At 39.6% G+C, this 24,112-nt stretch overlaps 1 long non-coding RNA gene across 1 annotated transcript in view; it reads right to left on the bottom strand.

Annotated features, from left to right (window-relative positions):
* The window catches only part of LOC127139150 (uncharacterized), a 204,025-nt gene that overhangs the window by 72,824 nt on the left and 107,089 nt on the right, over positions 1–24,112 (bottom strand). The gene's annotated exons all lie outside the window — the stretch shown is intronic.

Here is a 24,112-nt window from a genome sequence, read left to right as displayed (position 1 = left end):
CATTTCCAATATGTGGAAATGTATTTAATTTGGCTCTGGTACATTTCAATATTGTCTCATTATTAAATAAAACTCTCTCCATCTGCTGGAAAATTTCATTTCAATATCATAAACTATATTAAACGACTTTTAAGATGAACATTTACTTATTTTTTAGAGAGCAGTCCAGGACTGGTGTATTTTCCCTGCCACAAATACCCAGTAATACCTCTTCAATCTGGTTAGGGACAGTAGAAAAATGACTGAAGTGCGGATAGGGGGCTGAATCTTCATTTTATTTATTTATTTATTTTTTTTATATTTATGATATATTTATGGGACTCATGACAAAGAGGTAAAAATACAGCCACTCAGTGAGGAGTGACCTCAGGAAGCAACAACAGAAAGTGTAACTGACTGATGAAGAAAAAAAAAGAGGGATAAAAACCTGCTACACATAATACAGCTACTACACTGTATGACAGCTATATTCATTCATCTAAATATCATGGTAGCATCTCTATTAAGTGTTGATTATAGAGCAGATTATAGAGCATAGAGCAGTTATAATGTGGGTGTGTTTTCGTTAGTGCTGTCCAAAAATGAATGAACAAATCTTTCCGGCTGGTGCTTTTTCTGAGTTCGACATGTATCAGGTTTACACTGATATGTACTGCCTCCAGGAAATAAATATTCTCTGCTGCACTTTAAAGTCAGACACTGACAAAAACTTTCACCTTCCCTCACCCACTTGGCTTTTATATGCTACCAAACTAAACTCCACACACGCCAAACATACAGCAGAATACAGACAAGACTACCCTGCAGCTTCAGATCTATGATTCTTTCATGTACCCGAGTCACAGTAGACATAGCACTTGTTAGCTATTAGCTTGTTACCCCGTGGATACTATTCCTGGCTGTCTGCAACTGTTTTGCATTTTGATATAAATACTTTCTTCTGATAATTTCTTATTCTTCCTATTGACATGGCACAACATACATACAAGTTGGTTGTTGGTGTTTTGTTTATTTCCTGTAAGAACACTGTAATATACATGTAGCATCAGCACAGCATCATTACAGTAAGTTAAGCAAAGGCAACTCTGGCTTGCAGACGTCTTATGTGTCCTGCAGTTTCATATTCTGGGAGGATAATGGAGCATACTGTTCCTGTTTGGAACAGTACTGTTGTACTTTTAAATAAAACAAACAGCACACACATATTGATTAGCGTACATGCCTCATTTCTCTCCCATCGATTATTTGGTCGCTCTGACCTCTGCACTGCCCAGTGCTCACCTCTTGTGCTGTTGACAGTGATATGGATTGAGCTCATTAAGCTGCTGTGGACGGGAGGTCAGCTAAGGTACTCCCAGTCTCAAAAAATACATTCCTCACATCTTTTTTTCTAGCCATATCATTCTTCAGGAAAAACTGCAGTGTATAAAAATGTATTCTGCTTTGAAAGGAGGCTTCCACGCTCTAAGGAATGTCACTGATTAGCATGAGCAAAGAGGGTGTGGAAACTTCAAGGGCGTTCAACTGACGCAGCTGCATTCACCGTGTGAGTGCCAGCACCAGGTCAGTGACTATGTAGTTTATTTATTGCTTGTATGAAAATATGTGTGAATAGCGATGATGTAGGGCAAGAAAAAGCTTAAATCTTTGCCCAACACATCTCAGGACTTAGGATATTATTCTTATGAATGACTGAAATGGGAACAAACTCAACAGGACCTGCTGTACTGGAGGAAAGAGCAAACTAAGTGCCAGAGTGAGAATAAAACCAGCCACAGACAGTCCAGACATTGAAATACTCTATCCAATCCCTCATCCAGCGATTCTGTGGTGTAGGGCCAGAGCTAAAAGCCTCTGGATGGGGTTTAACTTAAGCTTTTTTTCTCTCTCTCTTGGTGAAGTGATGAAAAGGGATAGAGGTGTGACCGCTGTGGGAGGTGCAGGGGAGCGTCAGGAAGCCAGACTTCAACATATCTCAGGTTTTTGGCTGTCCAGCTGGGGTCACTGTTGTGATATATTAAATGAGTCTTTGTATATATGTGTGTGTCTCACTACTTCAAGTCATCTATCACAATAAGAGCTGCTGGACTAGTGGGTTAAAGGCGAAGAAGTGAACTCGCTGAGAGACGAAGCTTGTTTTTTTTCTTTCACCGACACCTGAAACGTGTGTGTGCTGACATTTGGAGTGTCTGGGAAGCTGATGTGTGTGTGACTATTACATATGAGGTGGATCATGAGGTCAACAACATGTAGTTTTCTTACATTTTAACAAGACTAAGGGTCTACAGCTATGCTAGCAGCTCTGTGAGGATACACTTAGCCTCAGCAGTGCTTTGAGCTAAATGCTCAAAACGTCAACTTGCTAACAGTGACACAGTGGCAATGCAAAATGCTGCTGTTTAGCAGGTATAATGTTTACTATGCAGTTTGTTTCATGTGTTACCATGCCAACATTTTCTAATTAAACACCAAGTACAACTGTTACTACTGTAGCTAAAAGCAACCAGCTGCTAATTGTGAAATATTACCAGTTAGCAGAAGTCTTGAGCATGTTATTGCACCTTCAGACACATTTCATTGTTGATTACTTAGAGCTGATATGTAGGTGGTGTATTTTTCTTTTCATTTAAATAATTTAGTTGCATTTCACAAACTGCATGTAAACTGTTAAAGTGTACAGTTACCACACACAAATTAATTTCATGACACTGGAATATGACCCAAATTAAGGACTAAAAATAAGGATATTCTGACAAATCACTGGAGTACTTGCACTGGAGTTTCAATTTGTTTTCTGAATGTTGCAGCACTTTGAAGTACAAGGAGAAAGTATAATAAGATGAACATCAAAAAGGGGTCATCTCTTGACAACACACAATAAAGAAATTCATTCATTTGTGTGACCTGAATATGTTTTAAGACCATGAGACAGTGGAACCAGTTTTGTCCTACATCCCTTTTACATGATGTCCTCAAAGTACTTCAGACTGTGTGAGTTCAGCATGATATAAAAATGCTGCCCAGCTTTGCTAAAAATATATTTGTGTCCCCAAGAGTAAGAGGAACACCATCACACAACCAGTTTGCTGTGGGAATCCAAGTTTCCAGCAACTACCTCAGAGTTGCAAAAGGCTGCATGCTTTCTCTATAAATCTGTTTTATAAACTGAAAGACAGTTGCAGAAAATTTACAGCAGCAGATTAAATTATTTCCTTTGGCAAAAATGTTACAATAGTAATATTAATAACTACACATGAAGGAGTGCAGTCAAATATACTGAAACTAAAGGGAAAAAAGAGTGAAATATCATTGTCATGGCAACCTTTTTGGCAGAATGAGCCTTGCAACGGCATATTTTCTGTGCTCTCCAGGGAGTAGGGTAAACTGTGAATATAATAATATGATAATGCATCTGACAAATGCAGGAGGTGTGAAGTGATGGTGTGCTTTGTAGGTTCTCTCGGTTGCCCTGATAGTAATGTGTTTCTCTAATTTCCTGTTCTTTTACAAGGGAAGGAGGTGTCACTCCACACACTGAGTTATCAGCTTCACTTGGTGAATGCTATCTGTACAGTGTGGGCTTTCATGCTGCAGTTTCAGAGAAGTATATCGAAATGGAGTTCATTTTTTTTTTTCATCCTGCAGTATTGCACGGGCAGCAGGTGGTACAGTGGTTGAGTAAATTAATGTTGCTTTCTTGATCCATTTAGACAGGGGCATTAAAAGTCTGACAGTGTAACCCCCATTCCAATGCCAGTGTTTGAGGATGAAGTATAATATTGGGTATTTTACAAGACAGTAAATTTATTTTCATTCTGGCAAATTGGCACCATTAAAAGTGTGGCAAATTAGCTGTTACTAGTTTCTGTTTGTATTGTGTCTATGAATATTTGATGCAGAAGAAAACTTAAAGGTGCTATATGTACGTTTGCTTTCGCCATATAGTCAATATTAGCATTAACAGCTGTTTTCTTACCAAGAGCTTTCGGCCACTATATTCAAAAGATGAGGTTAGAGGATGCTCTCTGGGCAGACATTAACATTATCGCGCTCATTATCGCTCTTGGTGAGTAAAGGAATGAAGTTTGTTGTTGAACTTGTAGTGTTTCTTCTTCACTGGTAAGTAAACAGTTGCTTAAACTAATGTTGACTATGTAGCAATAGCAAAAACTGGCAAGCTTTTATACCTTTAAACTTAGAGATAAGTTCTGAGTTATAAGGAGCGTCTTTATTCCATGCGTTTTAAGCAGATTTGCCAATGTTTATTCATAATGGATATTGCAGATAATGATATCCCCAGAGAGTATAAGTCACATCCAATCCAAAAATGTGTATCGTGTCTGTGTGTTCAGATTTGACCAGATTTGAAGTTATGACTTTGAAAACAGCGCAGTTTTTGATGCAAATTGCATCTGATACCTAATGGCTCACTCACAGTCGGAAAACTCTTAAGGTTTGAAAACCTCTGCATTATTGTTTGTATATCCAAGATAAAGCATTCAGGAAAAGAAAACTAACAAGCTCTCTAGCTGCCACAACAGTTGGCATATAGCAACCTGCAAAGGCCAGCTAGCAGTTCATATTAGCAGAAACATATTAGCAAGATTCAAAATGTCCATCAAGTTGCTTGGCTGGAACTATCTATTGAGCTAACTTTCATATACAATATGGACCTGCGATGGGATGAAGCAATTTTGTAAAAAGCACTTTCCACTATAGTGAAATTGCAGGTTTAACGTCCCTGGGAGACTGTATAAAATAGCAGACATGCAAACAGACGCTGACGCGCTCCCACATACACACTCTCACACGTCCTCGCATGCACAAACACACACAATTTCTACCATATCATTACTGTGCAGTCCCATACACCTTTCATCCTCCCTCTCCTCAGAGTCACTGGAAGCAAAATTTGATTTCCGCCTCATAACTCTCTCCATAATGCGATATCGCCAGCACTAAATTGCCAAGATAACCTTTATCAGAGTAGAGGTGAAAGCCCTGAATCGTTGAGCGGTTATTCCTCCGCCAGGCAAGAAAAACAAGGAGGGGGGATAATAGATATTTTCCCTCGGGCAGAGCCACGGACACCTCAGCGGCGTCACTGAGCCATTTGGATCGACGCCAGGTGGTAAAGAAATGTTTGGAGGAAATGGAGACGGACGGACGGAGAATCAGAATAATCCTTCCACCAGGTGCCCGTCGCAGAACTTATTTCTTTTTTGCTACAGTCGAGGAGAGCACGACATTTGCCAAGTCTTTCTCTGTGTGAATCTGTGTGTGTGTATAATGTGTGGGATGTGAATTATGCTCTTTCAATAAATCTTTGTTTACTCAACCTCAGAGAAAGTATCAAAGAGCCAGGCCTCTTGGGGCTCGCAGTGCTGGTCTTAGTACATCTCCGAATCAAAGAGCTTGTTTTTTGTCTCTGTTTCTCTCAATGTGAGAAATTATTCAGTGACTACATACATTTCTAACCTCTTTTATACATATATGTATAATAGAACTCACTATGCATTATGTGAAACAATAATATCGAAAAGATTTCATGTTATTGCATCTGATATCTGTGTTTGATGCTTGTGACCCCCCTTGTGATGTTTCAGATGTCTATGATGCATTAGCACTTACACCCCTGTAAACTTCTCAGATGGTTTCAATTAAATAACTATTTGAGGCCTAATGAGGTAAAATTATCCAATATTTCACAAGAAAAGCAAAGATAAGAGCAAAGTCTAAAAAATGGATGTTATGTATATCACTTTATCCTCTATTTAAGAGTTTTAGAGACTCTGAGACCATCGTACACACACACATTTATATTACTGTAATGGTCTTCTAATTGCTATAAATCAGAAAACAATTCACACATCATTTTGTGATATTGAAATTAGTTCACAAGCTAAAAACACCTAGACAAAGCCGAAACCCGCAACTGGTTTAAACCAGTAAAGGAAAAAACAAACCTCTGTCCCAATTTCCACTTGTAATCAGGGAAGTTGTGCAGATTTTTATTTTGGTGACCAGCCTGAGGAGGCAAGTGCCAGTGAGTCACAGCTTTATAGATACTCACCTGCACTAACTCCAAATCCTACTCTACTAGAGCTGTTGGGGTTAAGTGCTTTTCTCATGCCACTCTCTCATGGTGTGCATGGGTGAGTGAGTGTTGCCTATTTTCTCCCACCATGATTTTCAAAGCTGGTCTGGAGATTTGAGGCTTTAACAATATGGCAGTTGCAGTGTGTGTATCAAACCAAGCATTTTTTAAATCTGATCATGCTGAGGTTGAAGTTACAAAGAGACATATTTAAATAATTTAATTCAGTTCAGGATTCACAGTCACTGATTCATAGTCTGTTGGTCTAGTCCAACACTTTGGTCCAGACTGAAATGTATCATCAGCTATTGGATGGCTTGCCATGACATAATTTGTCCAGTGCTTTGACTTAGCACCACATGCCTGCAAAACAGACTACATTCGCAATGCTGATCAGAAAATGTCACCATACTAAAATGTTAAACTAAGGTACCGGCAGGTGGATGCTGTTACCTTTGGTCAGAGCCAGGCTAGCAACTTCCCCATGTTTCCAGTCTTTATGCTGAGCTAAGTTGGCAGGATCTTCATATGAAGCATACAGACTCTCTGCAACAACGCTAATAAGTGCATTTCACAACATGTAAAAGTTTTCAGAATAATGTGATCATACCTCAGCCCAGCTGAGGATTTTTTTTAACCAGTAACATAGTGTCAGTAATATATCGTATATCAATGCTCGACTGACAATAGTGTTTTCAGTCACCACTGAAACTCTCCTGGGAGCTCCACTGCTAAAAGCTATGAAATTGGCCTGACCAAAAATCAGAATCAGAATCAGATAAAACTTTATTTTCCACAGCAAGATATTATTGATGACAAACTATGCATATATGCAAGAAATTTGGATTTGTTAAAGATGTAAAAGAGTCATTCATACATGTACTGAACACTTCCATGCTCATGCTGCCTTTGAAAATAAGAAAGCACATCCAGTTCTTTCCTGCTTAACCACTTCCGAGCTTCAGTCGATTAAAATGTTGAAAAGTGAAAATTAAAATGGGAATCATGACACTCACAGCCTCTTTATAATAGTAGTTGCTCCACTGCTGAGCCACAGTCACACTTTTAGTTTCATTAACACTGCTCATATTCTAAATGGGGTGAAACAAGGGCAGCATTGTAAGCAAATCCCCAACCAGCCTTATGCTGCCAATTCACTCATGCAAATTATCAATAGTGTCTCTATCTGCTGTGATTTAGAATTACATAATTATTTTAGAGCAACACTTTCAACACTGGTTCCAGCAGCTAATTATGAAATAGGAATAAAAAAGGCTTTTAGATGTGCGTGATTGAATAGAAATAGGAAATTACTTTTACACAAAAAGGACAGAGATGTTTCAGAGTGCTTTGTTTAGTCTGAGAAATGCTACCTGAGATAATAAGCATTTTTGATTAACTGTGCTCACAAAATTAGAAAAACAGAGACTCTCATATTGAGCTCTGCATGAAGTTAATGGGCTGAGAGCAGAAGAAAAACAGGGAAATTTATTATCCTCTATTTGTTCTCGGTGAAAAATCTGGTTAAACGTGTTTCAACTACGCTGGTGATGGATGAGTTGGAGGTAATATCTAACAGCTCAGAGCCAGCACGTCTGGGTTTTGGCAGGACGGGCTAATAGCAAGGAAGGTACATTTCTTCTGCCCTGCCAAGCAACCTGACAACTCTTCCAGGTAATTCAGAGTCATGAACATTAAAAAAAAAAAACGAATCTCTCTCTTCATAGATTTAAAGGCAAAAGTTTAAAGCCATAAATATCAATGTTAACTTTGAAACAAAGAGTATCAGCAATCTGTGGGCATACAGAGTTGTTTTGTAGCTTTATTTTGAAACCGGTCACGATTCAACACTTAAATCACAAGCCATCAGTTCTGGAGTGCTGTGTCTCTGTTGAATAGAGTCCCAATACATCTGAGTTTAGAAAAGATTAAGTTGTTGCCAGAGCTGTGCAGCAATGAAATAGGATTTTAGGTCACAGCAGGAACAAGATCTTATTCTGGGGCTTGCGTGTGTACAGGAAAAGACAAGTTGATTTTTAGCCTAATGCAACCTAGATCGCATCTATTCTCTGTTTCAAAAAACTATTTGTTCTGGGTCATAAGAGGTTAAAGATGTGATTTTCTGTTCCTGGGTGTGAATAAAACCTGAGACGCCTGGTGCATATGAATCCCAAAGTCCACCAAAAACAGCTCTCTGGCTCACACTATATGTCTATCAGTGAGTATTATGTGAGCACCAGTTCTTCCTCCATCGATGTGTCAGTCTCTTCCCCTCCTCTTCCTCCCTTTTTTTAAACCCTTCCCCATTCTCTTTCTTCCAGGCACAAAGGGGTCTATAGCGGGCCGTCTGAGCGGTCGAAAAGACCTTAATGTTTTCAGGAAGCCGATGATGCCTCAGCCATACCCAATGTGCCATGAGCCAATAGTGGTGCTGCGTTAGAGCAGGCAGGGCAATCTGCTGTTGGGCTCAACGTGAGCAGACTTGTGAGCAGCGGTCTGGAACAGTGTTTAATGGCCGAGCTTGGCTGCAGAGTCCGGAGTCAGTCGGGACTGCGAGACAAGTCCCTGTGGTTATGGATTAATATTGTAATAGTCTGTCCTGCTGGATAACAGCACAGCTGAATTCTCAGAAACACACTGAGTTCTTATTATGGCAGTGAAACGTACACATTTTCTGATTATATATGTATGCTGGCTTTAACTCCTTTGAACTCCAGGCTACTTTACTGTTTTCACTCTCTTACAACTATTCTTGACTTGTTATATTTGTCTGTATGTGTAAGGGATTTTTTAAAAAACACATAAAAATAGTGTTTCAGGGTTTAATAGAATCCCTTTATCTTCTGTTTAAGCCCTACATCTTAAGACCAGACTTTCTTAATATCTGACAAATCAATGCCGGAAATTATTGTCTTGTATCTCTGTTTTTCCTCTCCGATGTGTATTTTGACTATTGATTCATGTTATGAATTTCCTTATCTTCACAGTGCGGCCCATTTATGGTCAGCAAACCAATAAAATGGTATGCTTCTCATGAGAATTGATTAAAAAAATATTAAACATAATACAGTAATATGGAAGTTTAAGAATACCCTAAACACTGCCTTGATTATCATGGATATATGTCATTTTAAGAAGTTACCGAACATTATAGAAGAACAGAATTATAACAGTCTGGAGACTGAGTACAAGCTGAAGAGATGCAATTGGAATTTTAATCTGACGGGATGCAAATATTTCTGTGATTTCCTGTACAGACTGTGAAAGCTACTTCTTCCTGCACCACCTAATCTTGTCCACCTTCAAAGGTGAAGCGATACTCATCTCAAATGAACACCTTGTTTTTCTTATAGGATGAATAAACTCCTATAAGGTGTTCTGATTCAACTGAGTTATGATGCTAAAAAGAAACAGAGTTTTGATGCTGCCAGCACACACTGAATTACAGTCCCTGATTTATAAAAAAATTGATTTATGGCACAAAGGATGTTTATGACACAAAAAAAAGAGGAGGGAACGTCAGTCTCTTGTGGCAGGAGCGAACAGTAAGAAGTAAAAAGTAGGTGGGAAATCAAACGTCCTCTTCCGAGAAATCAAAAAACAAACATGTTTCAGAAATCAATGAGGTTTGCTGGACAATGATGGAACCAAAATAATTTGGCATGATTTAAAAAATAAGGGAAAACAGCAGCACTGACAGAAAATCTTTGCTTTGTTGTGACAACTCATCACACTGAGGTGACATCCCATGAGCTACGTGTTACATTTTGAGTTTATATCTGCAGACAGCTGCAGGTGGATGAAGTGACCTGAAATCCATTTGCAGTTAAAAACCAAGCGACTTTCGTTTCAGGGAAAATGCGAAGGCAAAGAAGATTGAACAACTGGAACCAGACGTCATCGTGGCCCTGTTGAACACCTGCCATCCATGTGGTGAAAACACAAGAGGCTAATGCAAGTCAAAGGTCATGGGAGACTGGTCCTTGGATGAAGTAGAAGCTATTGTTGATGCTTGACCTTGCTGCGAGCTCTTTATGAAAGAGAAAAATCGCCACTTTATCTCCCACCAACCTCTCTGAAGATCTTTCAAGTTCTCAAGTTCTCTCCAGGAACAGAATAGCTTTTTTGGTCCTTTTTTCTCTATAGCAGCAATAGTCAGTGCAGAGTCACTGGGCTGCAGTGAAGCAGACTCTGAAAGCTGAAATCTTATGTGCACCTGGAATTGAATTTTTTGGCTGGTATTTGAGTACAGAGAGTCAAGGCAGACAACAGTAAACATCAAAAGACTCCCACACAACCTCTTCACTCGCACTTCTAAAATGACAGATTTGTGAGGCAGCACTTTGGCTCGGGACATTCATTAAACCGCGTGGGCGTCTTCTGCATTTATTAGGACGACATAACCTGCTCTCTCATGCAGGTTTGACCTTTTGTTGTTTTAATTTTTAAAGACAAAAAAGCACAATAGGGATTTGCAGGTGCACCAAAATGTGACTGATTCAACGGTTATACACTCAGTGACTTGCAGTGCTAGGAGCTGAATTAATGCAGCACAGTAAAGAGCTGGATTCTGGCTTTGAACAGAAAAGAGAAGGAGCCAGTGTTTGAAATGGAGTAGAAATTAAAAAGTTCTTGAAATGGAATTATTTAGGGTTGGTAGAAATGTGTCAGGAGACTTGAAGCTGCAGATAGGCCACAAGATAGAGAACAGGAAGTTCTCTCATCCACAGCAGCATGTTCTATTCTAATAGTGTTCTCTTACTGTCCAGCTGAACAACGCGTTACGGCTTATCTGAGTCGCCTTCAAGTGCTGCAGAGAGCTCACTGCAAGTGAAGTTAAAGAGCAACTTGACACCAACATTTTAGCTTGAACACACCGCCGTCACATATTCACAAACTGCTGCTTTGGGGGATCTAGAGGATGGAATTATGGGAGTTTCACTAGAAAAAGGAAAATAACTTCTGTTGCAATAAACATTATAGTGTGGAACCAGGCTCAACAGATACAGTGCAGTAAAGTTACTGTACCTTAAAACAATCTCCACCCAGACAACAGTTTTAGCTCTGGCTAGGAATGTACGTGCCAGTGTAAATAGGAAGTTGATTGACTACTCTGGTGGTTGCTTAGTCACAGAAAGTACTACCAACAAAATTTCACAGAATTTAGCTGCACAATCAGCCACTAGCAAAGACACTAACAATGCTTCTAAGTCGTTATCCATGTTGCATTCACCTCTGGTAATTGAGGCTGAAACGGGTAACGGGGTAGGACACATGACCAATCAGACAAGGATGTGCTATGACTTCCAAAAGTTTCAGTTTCTGCCCATCCAGTCTAAAATGCAAACCCTGGAGTTTTCAAACAACAACATGGCAATTGGAACACGTAGTGTTTAGGTATTATATCTGCCTCAGTATCTGGAAATACAGTATATATATTTTTATTTTTAAAACAAATCAGAATCACAACAAACTGCAGAAACATCCCTAGAGGTACAAATACCTCACTTCAAATGGTTTCTGTCAAATAAACTAAATATGATTATAGAGTTAGTGCACTAATTATACAGGAATGTACATAGTATTCAGGAACACCTGGAGACAGTGACCCCCCCACTCCGAAACCAAAGCTACATCTATGGCTTCCGGTTATTTTGAGTGTTACTCTGTCTTAGAACATCCAAATACACATGCTAATTTTGTTTAATGCATTGCTGCCAATTACTAACAATGTGATGTGACATTGCCTTAACAGACAGCAGAGGGAGCCACGGCATGACTGCAGAAGCTAAAGACCATATTTTCAGTCTAGCCCTAATGTGTGTCCACCCACACACTGCAAGAGACAGAGAGCAACCATTAAAACAAACGACATATGATAGATTACCCTTTTGTTACGTCTTATTATTCACGTCTTAAAACTAGAGCAGCAACGAGCTGCTCGCTCCCCTCTTTCTCCTCTCACTCTTCTCAGTCTGTTTGTTATTGACCCAGTTTGCAGCGGCCGTGTGAAGTCTGGCTGCCTGTCATCTTCAGAGGAGGGAAAGGGAAGGGGAGGAAGGTGGTGGTGGTGTGGTTGGGGGGCAAATGACGTGGCGGAAAGAAAAGTTCTGTTTTATAAGGAGAGTGGGGTGGAGATTTTAGTGACAGCAGTGCACTCCTTCTACACAATCTTTTGATTTGAGTGGTAATGAGTTCAGAGCCAAAGGCTACGATCCTGCTCCAGAAATGGTTGCCCCCTTCCTCTGTTGTTCCTCATAAACTGCCATTTACAGAACTGAAATGCCAGCATCTGCTTGCCTCTTCCCCATCCTCCACACTTATCTTGTCATTTTAAATCTGTAAACAAGGAGGGTGAATAGGCTACACTGGAAACAAGAGGAATATCTGGAACAGGACCAAAACAAGAGACTGAAATCTATCTATAGAATGCGAGGGACCAGGAAAGACCAAAGAGAAAGTGCAAGACCAGCTTTGATAGAGGGAAGAAAAAAGGATGTGTATCATAGCAACTGGTGTCACCACCCTGCTTCAGGCTACATGTAATAGTGTTGCTGATAATGTTCCTCAAAGTACAGGATCATGGGTCTCATTAAGATGTATTACTGACAACTGTGATACACAGCAATGTTTCTTACATCAGTTTATCTTCATTTTGGAAATACATTAAGGATTTTTTGAATGCATAACAAGATTCAGTATAAATAAGGTAAACTGAGACTGCATACTCATACTATCATACTATCATTGATATCATTGATACATCAAGATCACATAATCTTGTATTTATGCCTACTGATAAAGCATGTGGTTAGCATTAAAGGACCAGTGTGTAGGACTTATTAGGATCTATTGGCAGAAATGGAATTAGATTCATAATTATGTTTTCATTGGTGTATAATCAACTGTAGCTAAGAATTGTTGTTTCCTTGAGCTTAGAATGAGCCTCCTGAGTCATGGAGCCCTGCCATTTCTGTGGTAGCCCAAAACAGAAAGACCAAGCACTGACTCTAGAGAGTCTTTATATAATGTGAAGGCCACCAAAGATTCTCCTATATGCTTGGAAAGGGAGTTGTGAAAGGTATTCAGTTGGTTGCAATCTATAGCCTCACCACTAGATGCCAGTAAATCGTACACATCTGGTCCTTAAAAGATTTTTTTTCCAGGATTTTTTGGAACGTTAAAATGCAGAAATGTGTCAAAATTGGATCCAAAACTGATGTAAGAAATATTTTAACTGTGGACAAAATGACAAGCTGTAATGTAAAAAGGGGTCGCTCATAATGACTAACCCACAGAAAATTATTTACTGGCTCTCCTTTGTGACATTTTTAGCTGTAACAGCAGCCGTTTTCAGTGAAGTCTCTCAAAGTCCACTGTATGCCATCTGCCCAGTACAAAAATATCTGACAGACAAAGTTAGCACCTAGCCAAATGGTGAACACAGAGGAGCATTTAGCTGCTAAAGAAAAACTAAACGAACTAAAGAGAAAAAATACTTGACTTATACATCATTTAGTGTGTGTGTGTGTGTGTATATATATATATATATATATATGCAACGCATACAAATGTCTAGTCCTGATCAAAGAACTTACAGTACTTGTTAGGATAACAGGTGCCAGAATCTTTGAAAAACAGAGATTTCAAGATCCTATGTAATAAAGTTTCTTTCCCCCATATTGATTTCCATTTAGGAAATGAACTCTTTGCACTGTCTACTAACTCTGCAGACATCCAAAATAGGTAGATTATTCATTGAAGTCAGAGAAAAGGTGAGTTGTAAAAGAAGTGTGAGCTTTGGGGGGTAAAGAGTATTCTGGGTCACGTTGAACTGGCTGAACTCAAACAGCGAATGACTAATTTTTCGTGGAAAAAGAACCCGTTGCCATTTGAAACTCCTGCACGGTTTTGTGGCAATTATTATCTGCTTATGATTCCCTTGGAGAAGCATACCAATTTCACAGAAGCGTTTTTCAAAGAGTAAAGCAATCCAGCCAGACATTATTTATTTAATGACAATCCACGGCTTTCAGCAGATGCCAAAGTGGCCCCCTGCTGTCAGTTTGACGTCGCAGTTTGTTGTTGACCATTTTCCTCTTGGTCTCACAAGGATTTATTCACTTTTAATTCATTAATTCAGCTGACAATTTCTGAAACTCTGTCATATCTGTCCCTTGTTTTCCAATCTGATGATGCTATTCAGCAAATGCGCAGCACTCTGAAACCATCCAGTGTAATTTCATTTAAAGACTCATTCTATTCTTGAAATTAGTTTTGTGTAAGATATTCCATGCTGCCTTTCATAACTCTCAAATAAATACAATTAACGTAATTTTTATTTCTTTGAGAAACTGGCAATCAGAGTGATCCTCGATAAGAGGGAAAGTCATGTAAAGTTCAGTCTTGACTTCTTTGAGCTGCAACCCGCGGTTGTGTGTAGATGTTTTTCTTTGTGAGTGTGGGTTGTGTTTTGGTGCATCTGCCTCGGAACTGTCATTTACCATGTTGCGCCTCTCACTGCAGGCGTTGATCAGCGACGGCGAATTAGCTATCATATTCTGCAGCGAACACGACTCTCTGTCAGCCCATCCTCTCTAAAGTTTATCTCCACTGTCAAGGCGTTCGCTTGTTTAATCAGAACTGTCTCCCCGTACACAATAATTGTTTCCACCCAGGAGGGGGTTTCAGAGGTTTAGGAAATTGGCTTTTTATGCTGCATTAGTTCTCTTGCCATTTATTTGTCTCCCTCTATTTGTGTTTCTTCCTCTCACTCAGTTTTGATACGGTTATCTTTCTCGATTCACTCTACTTCACTCCCCTCCATCCATTTCTCCCCTCCTCTTTCACTTTGTCCTGTCTCCGTCTTCTCATTTTTCTTTGCCGTCTAATCAGCTGCATTTATTTCACAAACAGCTCGTCTCCCTGTTTGTGCTAATGAACATGATTCCTCAGTTAAATTTCCCTTCCCAGAAGCAATAGAAGTTTTATTAGCAGGGCAACAGCCCAACATCAGTCTTGTCCCAGAAATGGAGGTGAATGTCTTCAGCTGAGACGCAGTTAGAAAGGACAGAGAGCTGCAGCAAAGCAAGATATGACGTCAAATTAAATCTAGACATTCTTCACTGGCAGAGCTGGGACTTTGGTGAGTAACACTGTTTGAGTGGCCTTTTACTCACAAAAGAGGTTTTATTTCATTGTTGGGCTCACAATTGAGCTCAATTCTGGGACAAAAACAAACTGATTTCATCCTTCAACAGTGAGGACACTCTTTCTTAAAGGGCCACAGATGCCAGTCTTGTGTGTTTTTGTTAGCATAAGCTGAAATACATCAGCATAAACTGACTTCATGTTAGCATGACCTGACATTTTCAGATTTTACTAACACCACATTGTGTTACATTATGTCACCTTATGATTCAATCAGTCTACTTCTGCATATCTTCAACTTTAACTTTCACATCCAAGTCGAGTCACCTTTGCCACTTCCAAGTGATGAATAAATTTAGCTCCAGGTGCCAAAATCTCTGGGGTAGTACAGGCTGAACCGTGCAGATTGGTAAAAAAGCTATTCTAGTTGTGTATTGTCTCTTTAACACATTAGGAGTACGGATGCCACTAGCATCAATATCAGTAAATGAGGTGAACATTTTTTGCTGTTTAGTGAAATTAAAACCAAAGTAGGCTATGCTGTTGCTTTCTTACTAGTTAAAAAGAAAGAGAGAGAGAGAGAGAGAGAGAGAGGGAGTGGTGGTTGAGAAATCTAGCAATAGAACAGGAGAGAGTGAGCAGCAATCAGACAACATGGTGACTGAACACACAAAATAAAAACTTTTTAAGCACAGTTTCATTGTGCCAGCCGAGGCATGCCACAGTTCATACAAAGAACAACAGACTCTACCTGTGTGAAAATTACATTTCAATCACCACTATCATTTCTCAGTCTTAATGGTTCTTCAGATGTGGTAGAAAAACAAACAGAAGCGCACAAGAGTTTTCTTTCCCCTCTAATTCCAAAGTTTCTGGAACTCTGTGGTCTAAAAGAGCTATAAATGATGATCATAGTGGACACTGATGCAGGAAATGTACCAGAGTCTACTTTAATTTAAGAGGAGGTTAGCCAATCTCGCAAGCATTTAGCACCAGAGTGGTAAGACACACAGGTTAGGACAAAAGGCGGATATTGCGCTGCCCTAACATCAGCCCCGCCTCTGCCCTTCTTTTCCATTTCCTCTGTCTCTAAAACTGAAACCAAAAAATCACAGTCCACCATGTTTCCTGTGTTGCATTGTGTGCAGCTATGCAGCGAAAAAAGGTTCAGGGGCTCCTCAACTGATGATTTGTATCAACATTAAGAGGCTGTGCCTAGTTGAGATATTGCTTAACTACGCTGGAATGTAGAAGAAATAGCTGCTAAATGCCCCCATAAATAGCTTCTCACAATGAGCAGTGTGGTCCTACATGAGTACAATATTTTCTGCTACAGTTAGAACAGTTTCACTTATTTCTGTCTGTACTGTGTCATTTTTGCTCGTCGTAGTGGTTTAAAGGCAGAATTTGAAAAGTACTGTGCACCAATCAGGATTCAGTAAAAGTGTGCTGCCACTTTATTAGCAGATATATGGTAAATTAAAAAAAACCTATTATTAGACTTCAAAACAGCTCATGAAGGTCATCTTTGATAACAAGCGAAGCTACAGTAAATGCATCTGGTTTATTTTCTGAACAAAAAGAAAAGCAGTTTTAATTTTCTGTAATCTGACTGACTTTAGTTTCCTCACATGAACCCACAGATCCCGCCTCTATTCATCACATTTTTTTTCAGGTTTTCTGTCCAAATCCCAGCTTACTGTCACAGCTAAAAAACATTTGACTGAGCAGTGTCATTTCTGTGGTTTACAGAATTTAGCACATCATCATATGCTACAATCCTTTTGCCCGCACGTCCCCGTTCCCCCCAGTTTTCATGCCACTGACATTTTTAAATCGAGTATTAGCGGAGGCAGTCATAACCCTTTAAAGCTGTTTCAGGATCCTTCAAATGATTGACAGATGCCAGGGTGTATTTATTTAGCTATTTAATGCCCAGAGGAGAACATAATCTGTTGCAGATTCGCAGTTCTACAAAATATGTACACTGGATCATTAATTGAGCTATGTTTTTTTTAAATTAAGGTTTTTATGTTAATTACTCACAATAGTGCAGCTGCTGGATATAATGTCCTGCCAATAAACAATGTATGATTGTTTGCAGGCATTTTGTACATCTACCTACACAAACATTTGCTTGTGCTTTTGAGGGGACTTTCTTTTATTCACTGAGTAATGTGTCTGCTTTTGAACCTTTTAACCGTCTGGCAAAGAACTGAAGCCAGCCTCAATATTTTTTCCCTATCCTCTCCCTCTTTTTTCCCTCTGTGTGATGTTGTTTACTTTATGCCATTTCCAATTAATTAGTACATTTCCCGAATAGGCCTGAAATTCATGCTGATGCACAATTACAAAGCTAGTCAAGGACAAAAAAATGTTACATATGAATTATCAGCTTAGTTATAGCTATTTTAAATCCTTCCCCGATGCATACAGTTAAGGGTTCGGAGGGGAGAGGCACTGGCTAAATGCCACAGTGAGGAAAAATTGGCGAAGTGCATCTGGATTTTAAATTATTCTAGAGTTCTCTGCACTCTGAACTTGGGAGACCAATGGACACCTCTAACCTTGCAATGATGTCTCTCCTGCAGCCTGAAGCAAATTAACCCTCTGGAGGTCAGAACAAAAAGCCTCTGTTCCTGACTGTTCTGTGTGAGGGTGTGTGTTTTTTGTCCTTTCCCACATTGGATTCTGCTGCTGCTTGTTAATTCTACTTGTCACAACCTGTGCAGGCCCTCCTTTGGGGCAATTAGTGATAATTAAGATTTCCATTAGGCCAAGGGCTTAACATCTTAACCATCTAATGGGATCAATTCATTTACTCACCTGACCTGGCCTTCATGTAAATGAACCTTCTTTCATTTGTTTTCTTGCCCTTCAGCATGGACCTAAAGTGAACCAATTTTACCTTTCTGTGGGAATTGGACTCATTATAATAGCAGCCGACTGTAGCTCTGTGAGAAAACATATTTGGGGAATTGACCAAGGGCGAGACTAGAAATGAGGAGGAGGAGAAATTATAAGTTTCAATGGTGTGCAATACAGTCAAGATTAATTTGCCAAATGTTCTCACGTAATTCATCTTTGAAAAACAGTTTTATATGTGATAACAGCCCTATTTTCTTTAATTAGAATTCTATATTATTTCTCAGGTTTTAAAGCCATACAGCAGCAGTTAGTGGTTATCTGACCTGGTGTTTGTTTAAGTGACATTAACTAAGAAATAACATATGGTTGAACTTACATGTACAAAGTTGGATTCATAAGCAACAAAACGTACTGACGTTCAATTCAATACTCTGAGGGTTTTTGCTGCTGCAGTCTTGCTTGGTCTGGTGTGACCAGTAGCATATGGTGGCTAATGTTTGCATATGTTAACAAAAGCAAACTTACTCTTCTCAACTTGTGCTAATACCTTGGTATTTTAGCTGACTGCTGAAGAGTTTAACATTAAGCATTATTTTAATGTCATGTGTGGCCACAGTGGCCACTGTTTAGTAAAACATTTTAACCTGATATAACTGATTTTTTCCCACTCAGAAGCCTGTGAAAACAAGTTGTAAAGACGGTGAGCATGTCCACTTGATGAATTTAAGTCCAATATCAATATCAATATCAGCTTTTTAGCTGTGAAATGTCCCACGACTTCTGTCTGTTTGCTGGGAAGGTAGCATGCAGTGGTTTTACCAAAGCATCCTTGCTGAAAACAGGTGCCTGCTGCTTTTGAGGACAACTCTGAAAACTGTGAGAGTGAAACGAAACAGTAAAGTTGCAGGGTGTAAAACCAATATGATGAACTGAAAGGTGCTATAAAGCTCCATGGAGCTGAAGGGAGCTGCAGAGTTGGTGACAGTTCTCTGGGTTTGTCACTATGAACGATCCCTCTCATATACAAGCAGTAATGTGATCCATTATTATTATAAACATAATGATTATAGCAACTATAAGGCATTGAATGACATGGATAAACCTCTCTGTATGACTGAAGCAGCTTTCAGCATGTTAGCATTTTTTAGCATGTTGCTTTGGGTCAAATATGAATTCCCTGCTCTGTGACGAAGGTTTAATTTGTGATTTTACAGGATGAGGGTCTAGTTGAGCTACCACAAGGCTCCCACTCACCAGCACTCCTATTAACTTGTTTCCCATTATCAGTCTTTTGAAAATACATTTTGTAAAAAAAAAAAAAAAAAAAAAAAAAAAAGGACCATGAGCTGGAGGCTAAAACACTTCATGTCCCTGATGTGTCTATTCTCCTCACACCTATACACCTCCTTGTCATGCTGTCACTGTAATAAAGTACAATACAACAGTCTGCAGGGTTAGCTGTGGCAGAACCCCCCATGATGTATCTGACCTGTACCTGGACCCATTTTCTCTGCACTTGCTGTCTTTCCACCAGTGCTCACAGGAAGCTGCTGGAATGATTTATACAGTGGAAATCATGTTTCAGCGGTGTTATTCAGAGGATGCTACATTCACTCAGCTAATGTTCCTGCCTTGCTGAATAACCTGTGCCTTTCAGAGAGTTAAAATGTTTCCCATGTGAAAAGAGAACAACCTTGAAAAGAAGGTGCCTGTTATTCAGAATGTCTTTTCAATGGTTCAGCTTGGTAAGAAGACCATTAGACAGCATCTAATGTAGACATAATGGTTCACCATAGGAGGCATACATGCATGTACCCACCCCCCCTTCTACTTCTGTCTTGCTCACATGTCCCTGGTGTTTTTTGGTTTTGAGAAAAATGGGGTGAGAGACACAAATGGAGGCTGAGGATAGAAAATATTAATGCTCAGTATGTCCAGGCCCCTTGTTTCTCCTCCCCACATCCTCCTCTTTCCCCTTCTCTCCATCCCCCAATGAGTTCTCTCTCTTTTCCATCTCATTGTACAGTGGCATGATTGTGCCAACCCCCCCCCAGGCCTTTCAGTGCCTATAAGGGAGAGAAATTAGTCACCAAGGTACATCAAACTCCTATAATTGCTTTTTAAGGGTAAAATACAGGTCGTTCATTGGCAAGTCTCTGGCTGGCAGCGTATGGGCTGTCTTGACACTTTTGCTATTGTCCTGCACGCTAAGTCGGTTTTATGTGGTGGAATCAAACAGCAGTCAGTCCACTGAGACAGAACACTTTCTCTCTTAGCAAGATACAATAGAGCTCACCTCCCCAACCCTTCCTATGAGGATGATTTCTATTTATATTGCAGAAAACGAGCGGTCGCACAACGCATTTCTATTGCCCAACATCCCTTGAGTGTCTCAGTGCAGTGGTGATAAGGCACATTTTGTTATGCTGGTCAGCCAGTAAAAAAGAAAAAAAAAAAACACTGACAGCTGCCTACTGCTGTGGCAGTGCTTTTATTTTTTTTGACCTGGAAAAGGAATTTCGATTATTTCATTACTTTAAGTCTACTAATTGATTGGGGACCATTCATTCATTGTGAATAGAAAATCAAAACAGCATCAATAGGAAATTGGCTACTTCAGGACTAACAACTTCAGCCAGGAAACTGACTACCTCATTATCTGCCTCTCTATTGTGACAATGGGCAAAAATAACCATTCAAGCAATCTGGTGGAAATCTCATTAATTTTGCAGGTATTTGATGATTATATGATTAATGGTGATAGATTAAAAGTTAGATAGCCAACATTTGCATTAACAGCTGTTTACTTAACTATAATCTTCTCACATTGGACTGAGGGCAGACTGAATAATGGCTCACTATCATAAAATGGTGTTACGAGATAGGCCAAGGCTAACTGGTTAGCATGCTAACTTCAGTAGAAGAAGACTTAACAAGATTTAACACTGGTGTTGCTTCCCACCACTGGAGACAGCTTTCAGTTAGTAAAGGAGAGAAGTCTGATGCTGAGAACGCAACAGTTCTTCTATGTTGATAAGTCAACAGCTGTTAATGCTAACGTCGACTATGTAGCAAAAACTTATAGAACCTTTAAGTGATCATCATCAAAGTCAACGCGATTCATTCCTCTGAGAACTTGGATCAGTTCATCCGATAATAATAATAATAATAGCAGGAAACTGGACATGTTCTTTTTTACCATAGCCACTGTCATGTTGCCCTTTAACAAGGCATGAAAAACATGGCTGTGGCAACTGTGGCATCCCTCAGTTATATGCGTATGCTTATGCAGCCCCTCTCCTTGTTGTGACTATACTTTGGCTAGCACATTGGTGAGAATACTAATTGTACTCAATACTCTTGCTTCAGTAGTAGCTAAAAATATTCTCTCATGCATCCACCACCCACATTTAAAAAGTCTAATCATGTGCTTAATTCAAGCTCACACCCATCTCTCCATCTGTCATCTCCCTCCATCCCTTCCTCCCTGTCTCCATTCCTGCCATCCTCATTGTGGTCTTTGATCATGGGAAGCTGCAGAAACTATGAGCCGGGGGGCACGGGAAGCATGTGTTCTGCCTTCAGATGTGATGTTGTGCCTGTAAACACAACCATGTTTATGAGTTTGACTGTAATGTGGTGCTAACTATAACACCTCCTGCTGAGATACCAATACTAAACAAATACTAAAGCCATTAAAATTAATAATCATGCAACTTCTGGAACAATAAGTTGAGCTGTTTACGCTTTTGTCTCTGTGGCAGTAACACCCCATAGAAAAGGCTGTAGATATTATTTGGTACTGGAATGGGTTCAGAGAGAACCCACTGTGAATCTGAAAACTTAAGTCACGTGATATTACAAAGATTATTCTGTCTTGAAATTACATTTCATAAAAGAGGGTTACAAATGGGGTTAAGGGGTTTGAAAGTCTCTACTAGGATAGAGGGTGTGACAAAATTAAGTTTCTACTCATGAAAGCTGTAGATTTATTGTACCTTGTGCACATGTTCACTAAATTCAACAACATATTTGATATCTTTGGAAACTTTGGAATCTGTTCTAGAATTTAAAATGCAGTGGGTTTCAACAAGGTTTGCCTGCACAGCATGAATTTGTAATGACTAGCACGCATCAGATCTGTAGGGCTAGAGAGATTAAAGGAATGGTTTGACGTTTTGGGAAATATGATTATTAGCTTTCTTGCTCAACGTTAGACAAGTATATTGATACTGCTCTCCACCAGCAGCCAGTTAGCTTAGTTTACCATAAATTTAAGAGCTTAAGTATAACTGGATGGCAGATTTTGTTACCTTTGGACAAAGTAAGCTTTATGAGTGCTGGTAGGTAGATTTTGTTATCTTCAGACAGAACCATGCTAGCTGCATCCCTGTTTCCAGATATACTAAACTGTGTTAACTTCCTGCTGGTTTTAGCCTTATATTTAGCCAGGAGACACATGAATGTGGTATCAATCTTCTCATCTAACTACTCCTTTAAAGTTGACACACTGTGAGAGATTAAACGACCATGCAGAAAATAATGATTTAACCTAATAATTCTGGTGAAAAGAGTGTCACAGCTGTCACTTGATGCGCCGCAGGGACAGCGATGCTTATCATTGCTCACTTCAAGCATTTTTGAAAATCTGTTCTTTTTTAAAATAATCTTTTGGACAGGTACATATTTTGTCAACACCCAATCTATGATATCTGAGGTCATGAGCAAATTAAGAAAAGTCAAAAGAGAACCCAGCTCATCTGATGGATCAGACAGAAATTCAGGGACTTTTTTGACTAACCTTCTTCTTCTGACTGTTTCTCACCAAGTTATATTGATGGTCCTTGTTAGTGCTATCCTCAGAGCTTAGCTTTTGGCTTGAGCTCAAATGTACTGACCTTATTTTTTCAAATTTTCAATTTTCACAGTATTTCACAGCTGACATTCTTCTACGTACTGAAAATATTTCATGACCTGGGAGCAAACTACACAATACATAATGAATCTAAACATGTCAACAATGCATGAGTATCAATAAAATATGGCACATTTTCTGTCTTCCAATTCCTAAAAAAAGGTTTTGAGATGTCAGTACCAATGGAATCAACTACTAAGGTGGAATTGCTTCTGCGATTTAAAATTTCACCCACAAGACTTGACACAGATTACTTCCTTGCTCTCTAATGAGAGTAAAATTGAATGTTGTGTTTGTACGTGACTTCTTCAAACTATGCCTCCCTCATTTTCAAAACCAGACAGCGATGAAATTATAACATCAGCTTTACAGGAATCTGATTGCCTGCTTGGGTGGATTCTAGAGAAAAACAGCTCAGAACCTGAAGAGCATCAAGCCCGACAGGGGGTTTGGATGATGCAATGGACGAGCGCGGCTGAGACGGGGTCGCTGACCTCTGCACAGCCGTTGGCCTATATGAGCTTTCATCTCTGAGACATGAGAAGAGGTAGAGGATGGCGGCCCGGGTGTGTGCGTCACGCCGATAAGCTTCCCCCAATTCAGCCGCTTGCTGCCTGCCCTCCTTCCTCCCTCCCTCCCTTCTCACCTCCATCTGATCCCATCTTTATCCTTGTCCTTTGTCTGCCTCCTCTCACTCCCTCTACTTTCTTTCTGAAGCCCAAGTATAAGCCCAGATAGGATGGAGTGATATGAGTTGAATAAACCCCAGGAATTAATTTTTTTCATCTTTTTGAAACATTTCTCCTCTCTCACCCTCCCTCCTTCTGGCTCGCTCGCTATCTCCCCATTTTCTCTCTTTCTCCTTGAGCAATTCGATCGGGGCAGCTTTAAAAAAAAAGGTTTCTATAATAGAATATTTAATCCACCAAGCAAAACATAGTGAAATTAGAAGCCTGGTCTCACAAATGGAACAGCACAGTGATCTTGACTCAGTCTCTCTCTTTTTTTTTAATTTTCTACCACTCTCTTTCTTGTGCTATTGACTGGAAATGCAAGGCCTATCTATATTGATTGCCATGCAA

This window comes from Lates calcarifer, linkage group LG7_2 (assembly GCF_001640805.2).
Source record: "Lates calcarifer isolate ASB-BC8 linkage group LG7_2, TLL_Latcal_v3, whole genome shotgun sequence".
NCBI lineage: Eukaryota > Metazoa > Chordata > Actinopteri > Centropomidae > Lates > Lates calcarifer.
The sequence above is the reverse complement of the archived record's forward strand: the minus strand, read 5'-3'. Positions and strand labels throughout refer to the sequence as shown.